Genomic DNA, 7,624 nt, shown 5'->3' on the forward strand with positions numbered 1-7,624 from the left:
AGCATAAGCCTCGATGCAACACCTGCTGGGCAACCTAGGCCACAGAAGAGAATCAAACTCCACCACCCACCTTGGACAGTGTCTTGCCTATCTCATGGCTGCCCTTGGGAAGCACCACATCTTGATGGGAGTTGAAAAATGGCAGAGGGTCACCACAGATTGTTAAATGCCCCGGAAAATTCCTAGGACATATTCCACCTCGCTAGTTCTAGCCACACTCATCACACGAAGTATGGCATCCTCAGTATCCTTTCTGGGACGAAACCCTTATTGGTTCTCCATCAATAAGTCCTGCGAGGTTAGTCTCTCATTTATACGCAGGTACAGAACCTTTTCAAAGACCTTACTAACCGACGTAATTCCTTGAACAAGTAATAATAAATGCTGTACACTTATCGCAAACTACAAGCACCAGATGGGTATCACAGCATTTAAATATTTCACAATTAAGTGTATGACAGCCACTTCATGAGGCACAGTAGTACCCATTGCATGTAACACGGGTACAAGACATATTACTGTAAGATCATAATAAGCAGAAGATATTCTGCCGATGGTTAACTATAAAATGGATATTAAATTGCAATTTCCTTGGTCATATTCTGGTAACTGATGAATCATGCTTCACAAGAAATGGAATAATACATTTTTGTAATACCCATAATTGGGTAGAAGAAAACCAACATGAGACTGCGACAAGCCATTTCCAACATACAATTTCAATTACTGTATGGTTTGGTGTTCTAGGTGATAATTTGATTGGTCTATTTTTCTTACCAAGGAGACTTACAGGAGAAGCGTACTTAAACCTTTCGGAAACAAACCTGCCCATCCTCTTTGAGGATATTTCTTATGAAAACAGGTTAGCAATGTGGTTTATGAACAACAGAGCACCTCCTCATTTTTCTAAGAATGTAAAGGATCACTTAAATAATACATACGGTATAAATTGGATTGGTCGAAAGGGACCAGTGAAAATGGGGGCCACTTCGAGCAACTTTGAAGGTAACCTTCACTAATTGTAATAACCTAATTGTGAAATAACCTTCACTAATTGTTAATGTCATTTTTAAGATGTTTACAAAATTAAATTACATTTTATGTTAAAAACTGTTTCCAACCTATGGAAAAAATTAGTTACTTCATGCTGTTAAAATTTTATTTCACAATTCAGTCTGATTTGTTTTTTAATAAGTTAAATTTCAATATCCTGTATTCCATTTTTTCTTAAGTAATTCACATGAATCTTTTCAGCAATAAATTTTCTACATTTCTAATTGAAAAAAAGTACAACTTAATTAACTATTTATTTCTTACGTTAAACCCAAAAACATGTTAATTTTACCCCCAACATTTGTATTTTACGTCAGATGTCTTTAAAACTAAGGTAGATACAGTTCTGGGATCCATTTTTTTAAATATTTTCATGCAAAAACCATAAGAAAAAACTAAATTCACCCCCAATTTAGCTTCCCAGAATTTCAGGAAGTCTTAATTTCATCAGGGTAACTGAAATCCAGGCAAAATCTTTCGTTAGCCATAACTCGCTAATGAAGCATTTTCAGGCCTGTGTTTATATGATTTTTTTTTTTTACTATTTTTTAGCTTAAAATAAGCTCTTGAGATTGCCATATAGTTTTGAATCGCCTGAATAAATAAATGTAACTATCACTATATAGACATTAAATTATTCCTGTTCATGAAGGTGCAACCATAGTTTTATAAAATATAATCAATGGACAAAGCCGTTACTTGATGAAAATTCATAACAAAAAGAGAATAAAAAAATATGTTATTTGTTTTCACAAGATTTATTTAAAAAATCATGACAACTGTTTCAGTACAGATTACCTTTCTCAGGTGCTATCGTGATTTTTTACATTAATTTTGTGAAAAATCAAATAACATGTTTTGTTTATTTTCTTTTTGATTTAAAATATAATTGTTATAGGGCTTAAACCCATGGCTTTAAGATAATAGCACTTCAAAATAAGCTAACTGTACTAGGATTGATAAACAAAGTTTTTGGCCTGATACTGAGATGGCACAAGTATGACTAAATGACTATGATATTTGTCAAGTATGATCCATTTGATAGTATGACTTAAAGTTTTAGAAGCTTGCGTTTAGTTGCTTATTTGTGGCGTTCAAATAAAGCGAAAAAGTTTTGACATTTTCTGAAAAATGGATAAAATTAAAGTTCAAGCTGTTATAAAGTAGTATGTTTTAAAAGTTTTAACCCCAATGGACATTCAAAAAAAAGTTAAAATCCACTTTTTTTTCAAGATGATGAACGCTTGGGACACCCAAAAACTACTTTCTCTTTCTGTTTACCCTCCACCATAAGGTATTACTCCATTGGATGACATGTATGAATGTAAATGAAGTGTAGCCTTGTACAGCCTCTGGACGATCACCATTCCTGAGATGCGTGGTTAATTGAAACCCAACCACCAAAGAACACCAGTATCCATGATCTAGTATTCAAATCTGTATAAAAGTAACTGCCTTTACTAGGATTTGAACCTTAGAACTCTCGACTTCAAAATCAGCTGATTTGTGATGATGAGTTCACCATTAGACCAACCCGATGGATACCCAAAGACTACTACAATCTACAAATATCCACAAAGTTTCTTTCACTACAATAATGTGCCTGCACACATGTTTGGGGTTGTTGCTGAGACAACCACTTATCTTACAGTTAGACAAATTGAATTCTACTTGGGTAAAAAAAATTGAAAAATCCAAATGTACTGAACTGCAAGGTGACAATATTGAACAATTTTTTTTTTTAATTTCTTAAAAATCTTGTTTTCTTTGTCAGATGAGAACTTTATAAAAGGCTCTTCATATATTATATTATACCCAACATGGCTTTTCCGTTCTGAATGACACATTTCAGTCCTGAACTATTAAGATACACTTCTTGAAATATTTTACTTAAAATAATGTGTAAAATTATAACCACTGAAATTTGCATCCTTGCTATTACAAATGATACAATTCTCATATCTGTAAATATATGAATCAAAATGGAACCATTATTTCACTGAAATAAATCTCATTTCAGAAGAACAATTTTTTAGCTCAACATAAGGAAACTTTCATAATAAAATATCTTTACACACAAAACACTAATATTCTCATTAAATTACCAATTTGTTTTGAGAGGATGAAGAGGTAGGAAACCTTGGATATCAGAGGATATATCGCAGCTGATGGATGAACATAGAAATTATAAAAATGCTAGTGATGAAGAAGGTAAAAGGAACTATCAATAATTAAGAAATACTATAAACAGGAAGTGCAAATTAGCGAAAGAAGAGTGGATTAAAGAGAAGTGTTCAGAAGTGGAAAGAGAAATGATCATTGGTAAAATAGACTGAGTATACAGGAAATTTAAGGAGAATTTTGTGGTACATAAATTAAAATCTAATAATGTGTTAAATAAAGATGGTATACCGATTTATAATACAAAAGAAAAGGTTGATAGGTGGGTGGAATATATTGAAGAGTTATATGGGGGAAATGAATTAGATAGAGAAAAAATGAAGTTATAGAGGAAATCATAAGAGGATGAAAAGGGAGATACAATACTGAGATCTGAATTTAAGAGAGCATTAAAAGATTTGAATGCCAGAAAGGCTTCTGGGGTGAACAGGATACCTGCAGAATTACTGCGCAGTACAGGTGGGGAAGCGATGGATAGATTATATAAACTGGTGTGTAATATTTATGAAAAGGGGGAAGTTCCGTCAGACTTCAAAAAGAGTGTTATTGTCATGATACCAAAGAAAGCATGAGCAGATAAATGTGAAGAATACAGAAGAATTAGCTTTATTACTCATGCACCAAAAATCTTAACTAGAATTCAGTACAGAAGAATTGACAGGAGAGTGGAAGAAGTGTTAGGAGAAAACCAATCTGGTTTCAGCAAAAGTATAGGGACAAGGGAAGCAATTGTAGCACTCAGATTAATAGTTGAAGGAAGATTAAAGAAAACCAAACCAACAAACTTTGCATTTATAGACTTAGAAAAAGCAAATGGTAATGTAGACTGGAATAAAATGTTCATCATTTTTAAAAATCTAGGGTTCAAGTATAGAGATAGAAGAATAATTGCTAACATTCACAGGAACTAAACTGCAACAGTAATAATCGAAGAACATAAAAAAGAGAAAGAAGCAGTAATAAAAAAAGGTAGTCCAACAAGGATGTTCCCTATCCCCATTACTTTTTAATCTTTACATAAAACTAGCAGTTAATGATGTTAAAGAACAATTTAGATCCGGAGTAACAGTGCAAGGTGAAAAGATAAAGATGTTACAATTTGCTGATGATAAAGTAATTCTTGCCGAGAGTAAAAAAGATTTAAAAAACAATGAATGGCATGGATGAAGTCCTGCGCAAGAACTACCTCGTGAAAATAAACAAGAACAAAATGAAAGTAATGAAATGTAGTAGAAATAATGTAGATGGACCATTGAATATAAAAATAGAAAGAGAAAAGATTACGGAGGTAGAAGAATTTTGTAATTTGGGAAGTAGAATTACTAAAGATGGACGAAGCAGGAGCAATATAAAATGCTGCAAAGCATAGGCGAAATGAGCTTTCAGTCAAAAATATAATTTACTTACATCCAAAATTAATTGAAATGTCAGGAAAACATTTTTGAAAGTATATGTTTGGAGTGTTGCTTTATATGGAAGTGAAACTTGGACGATTGGAGTACCTGAGAAGAAAAAGATTAAAAGCTTTTGAAATACGGTGCTATAGGAGAATGTTAAATATCAGATGGGTGGATAAAGTAACAAATGAAGAGGTGTTGCGACAAATTGATGAAGAGAGAAGCATTTGGAAAAATATAGTTAAAAGAAGAGGGAGACTTAGGCCACATATTAAGGCATCCTAGAATAGTCATTTTAATACTGGAGGGAGAGGTAGATGGGAAAAATTGTGCAGGTAAGTTTAGAATATGTAAACAAATTGTTAGGGATGTAGGATGTAGGGGATATACCAAAATGAAACAACTGGCACTTGATAAAGAATCTTGGAGAGCTGCATCAAACCAGTCAAATAACTGAAGACAAAAAAAAACAGAAGTTAAAAGTGATTATTACTTCTCAAGGTGAAAATCTGTGATAAATATGATTTAAAAAAAAATCATAGACATTAGAAACTGTTTACCATTTAAATTTATCAGTTATATTTAACCATAAAGATAAGTTTGGTAGTGAGTATTATTTCATAAAAATCTAAACCACAAAATGTTATAAGTTTTCACATTATTAAGTACAATACGTTATAATTAGCAAGAAAGTTTCTTTAAAGTTAAACAAATACTTTTTTATTGGTGCTTCTTTCCCTGAAAGAAGCATATGATGAAAGGATTTGGAAGTAAAGTAGCGTCAAGCACAATGGTTGTTAAAACCATTTGAAGCTAGTAACTGGGGAAAAAATAACACAGATGATAGGCAACATTCAAAGGAGTGCACAATCATTGAGAGAGTCATCAGCCAAATGAAGAAACATTTTCTCATACTTGTTAATATTGTGCAGGTAAAGTTGGAAAAAGTTCTGAAAATAATAGTTTTACGTGCAATTCTTGCATAACATGAGGAAAATTTTGAATTGTGTATTTGTTGAAGAATACAAAATTACAAAAAGCAAAGAAAATGAATCGGAAGAACAGCAAGAACTGGACCCAAATGAAATGTGTTAAAGAAGACAAAAAAATAAAATATTGAATGTTTATTACAAAACTTGTAATTTGTTCTTTTCCCACTACAATTCCTACTTCTAATAAATTAAGGAATAAAGTTATTTACTCTAATGAATTAGAAAAAATAAAAATAAATATATCCAAATATATAGAGGCCTATAAGCTTTAACTACATGTTCTAAAAAATAAGAAGTTCTAAAAAAACTCCATAAATTAAGAATTTTCATAAAGTAGGTTAGTTTGATAGTAGATAGTGTTTGTTGAAGATGTAACAAATATTTTTATTTTTTGTTTAATGATTTCACCATATATGCTTGAAGCTTGCCTGTGGGATAGGGAGATGGAATTTTGTAGCGTATGAACAATGACAATATGTGGTATTTAAAAACACCAAAACTAAGCAAATATGTATTACATACTTTCAAATTACACAACACATTATAATGTATAAAATACAAAACTTTTCATCATTTAACTAAGATTACAAGCATTAGACAGTGCTAAAAATTGAATACATGCATTATGAACAAATTCTCAGTCGCAAAATAAAAATTTTTTCTACGACCAAAAGATAACAATCAGCATGTGCTCAACAGATACACTATTGTAAAAAAATAAATGCTTGTAATAAATGTATTAAAATAGTTTTTTAAATCCCAATAAAAGGGTTTAATGAAAAAACATTTTTCAATAACCTAAGAGTATGACAACTTTTCAAAAATGTGAGTTTATGCATATATCAAATGCATAAACTCCACAGACATTCTCAAGCGTAATCAGTAAATCATGACAGGCTTACTAGAAATGTTAGGTGTGAAGTGATCGTCTTCAATGAGCTGAACACAACGTAAAAAAAATAATCATAAAAATTTGTGTAAAAAATGAATTGGCAAGACTTCAACGTAAGAAAAAAACGTACTTATCAAATTGAGGACCTCTACCATTTTAAAAATTAATTAGAAGCAATTAACAGCTAAAAAACTCCCTTTTTTTATTTGTAACGTATACATAGCAATCTGTACAACTAGTGAACAATAAACGATCTCCTCCTGCCAAATTCTGACTATTCCTGAGACGTGTGGTTAATTAAACCCCAACCAACAACGTACACTGTATCCATTGTATAGTATTTAATGAAGATTTAACTTCACTGACTTCAAAAGTTTTATTTCAATAAGCACATGTATAACATTAGGTTGCAATAAAGTAAACTTAAATAAAATGCAAGTCACAAACTTTTTTTATGAAATTAAAACATTATTTTAAAATTTAATAAACATACAGGAACAAGCCATCTCTAATAAACAGAAAGGTACTTTGTATTATAAAATTCTACCATACAACTGGCAAATTGAAAATCAAGAGAATTTAATAAAATATGCTTTTCATGCTAATAGAATACATTTTTTTATTACTAATGGAATTTTTAGCTGCTCACAGATATTTTACAAAGATATTCAAATTTTAATACTGTACAATTTGCAAATATAACTTTAAACTATAACCTTATTTTTTTAAGATACCTGGAACTATTTATTTATATTACACTATACTATAAAAATATTTTTCAATTTTCAATGAAAGACAATTTTACATATTTTATACTATATAATAAATTCTATTATTACCTGAAAACATTAACATTTTTTTGTAACATCTTCAAAAAACATTACCAAACTAACCTATTCCATCAAATATTCTTAATTGATAAAATATAAATCAATAATGAAAAAATAATGTTACATAGAATAAATTTTAATCCTTGCATATCTCTGATTATTTACAAAACAAAATTGACATCTTTTATACCCAAGATATATATATTATGAGCCAAGATAAAATTTGAGTTAAAAATTTCAAATATGAAGAAACTAGCAAAGTATTCTGGAAAAATGTTT

The sequence above is a fragment of the Lycorma delicatula genome, chromosome 4 (genome assembly GCF_047948215.1).
Source record: "Lycorma delicatula isolate Av1 chromosome 4, ASM4794821v1, whole genome shotgun sequence".
Lineage (NCBI taxonomy): Eukaryota > Metazoa > Arthropoda > Insecta > Hemiptera > Fulgoridae > Lycorma > Lycorma delicatula.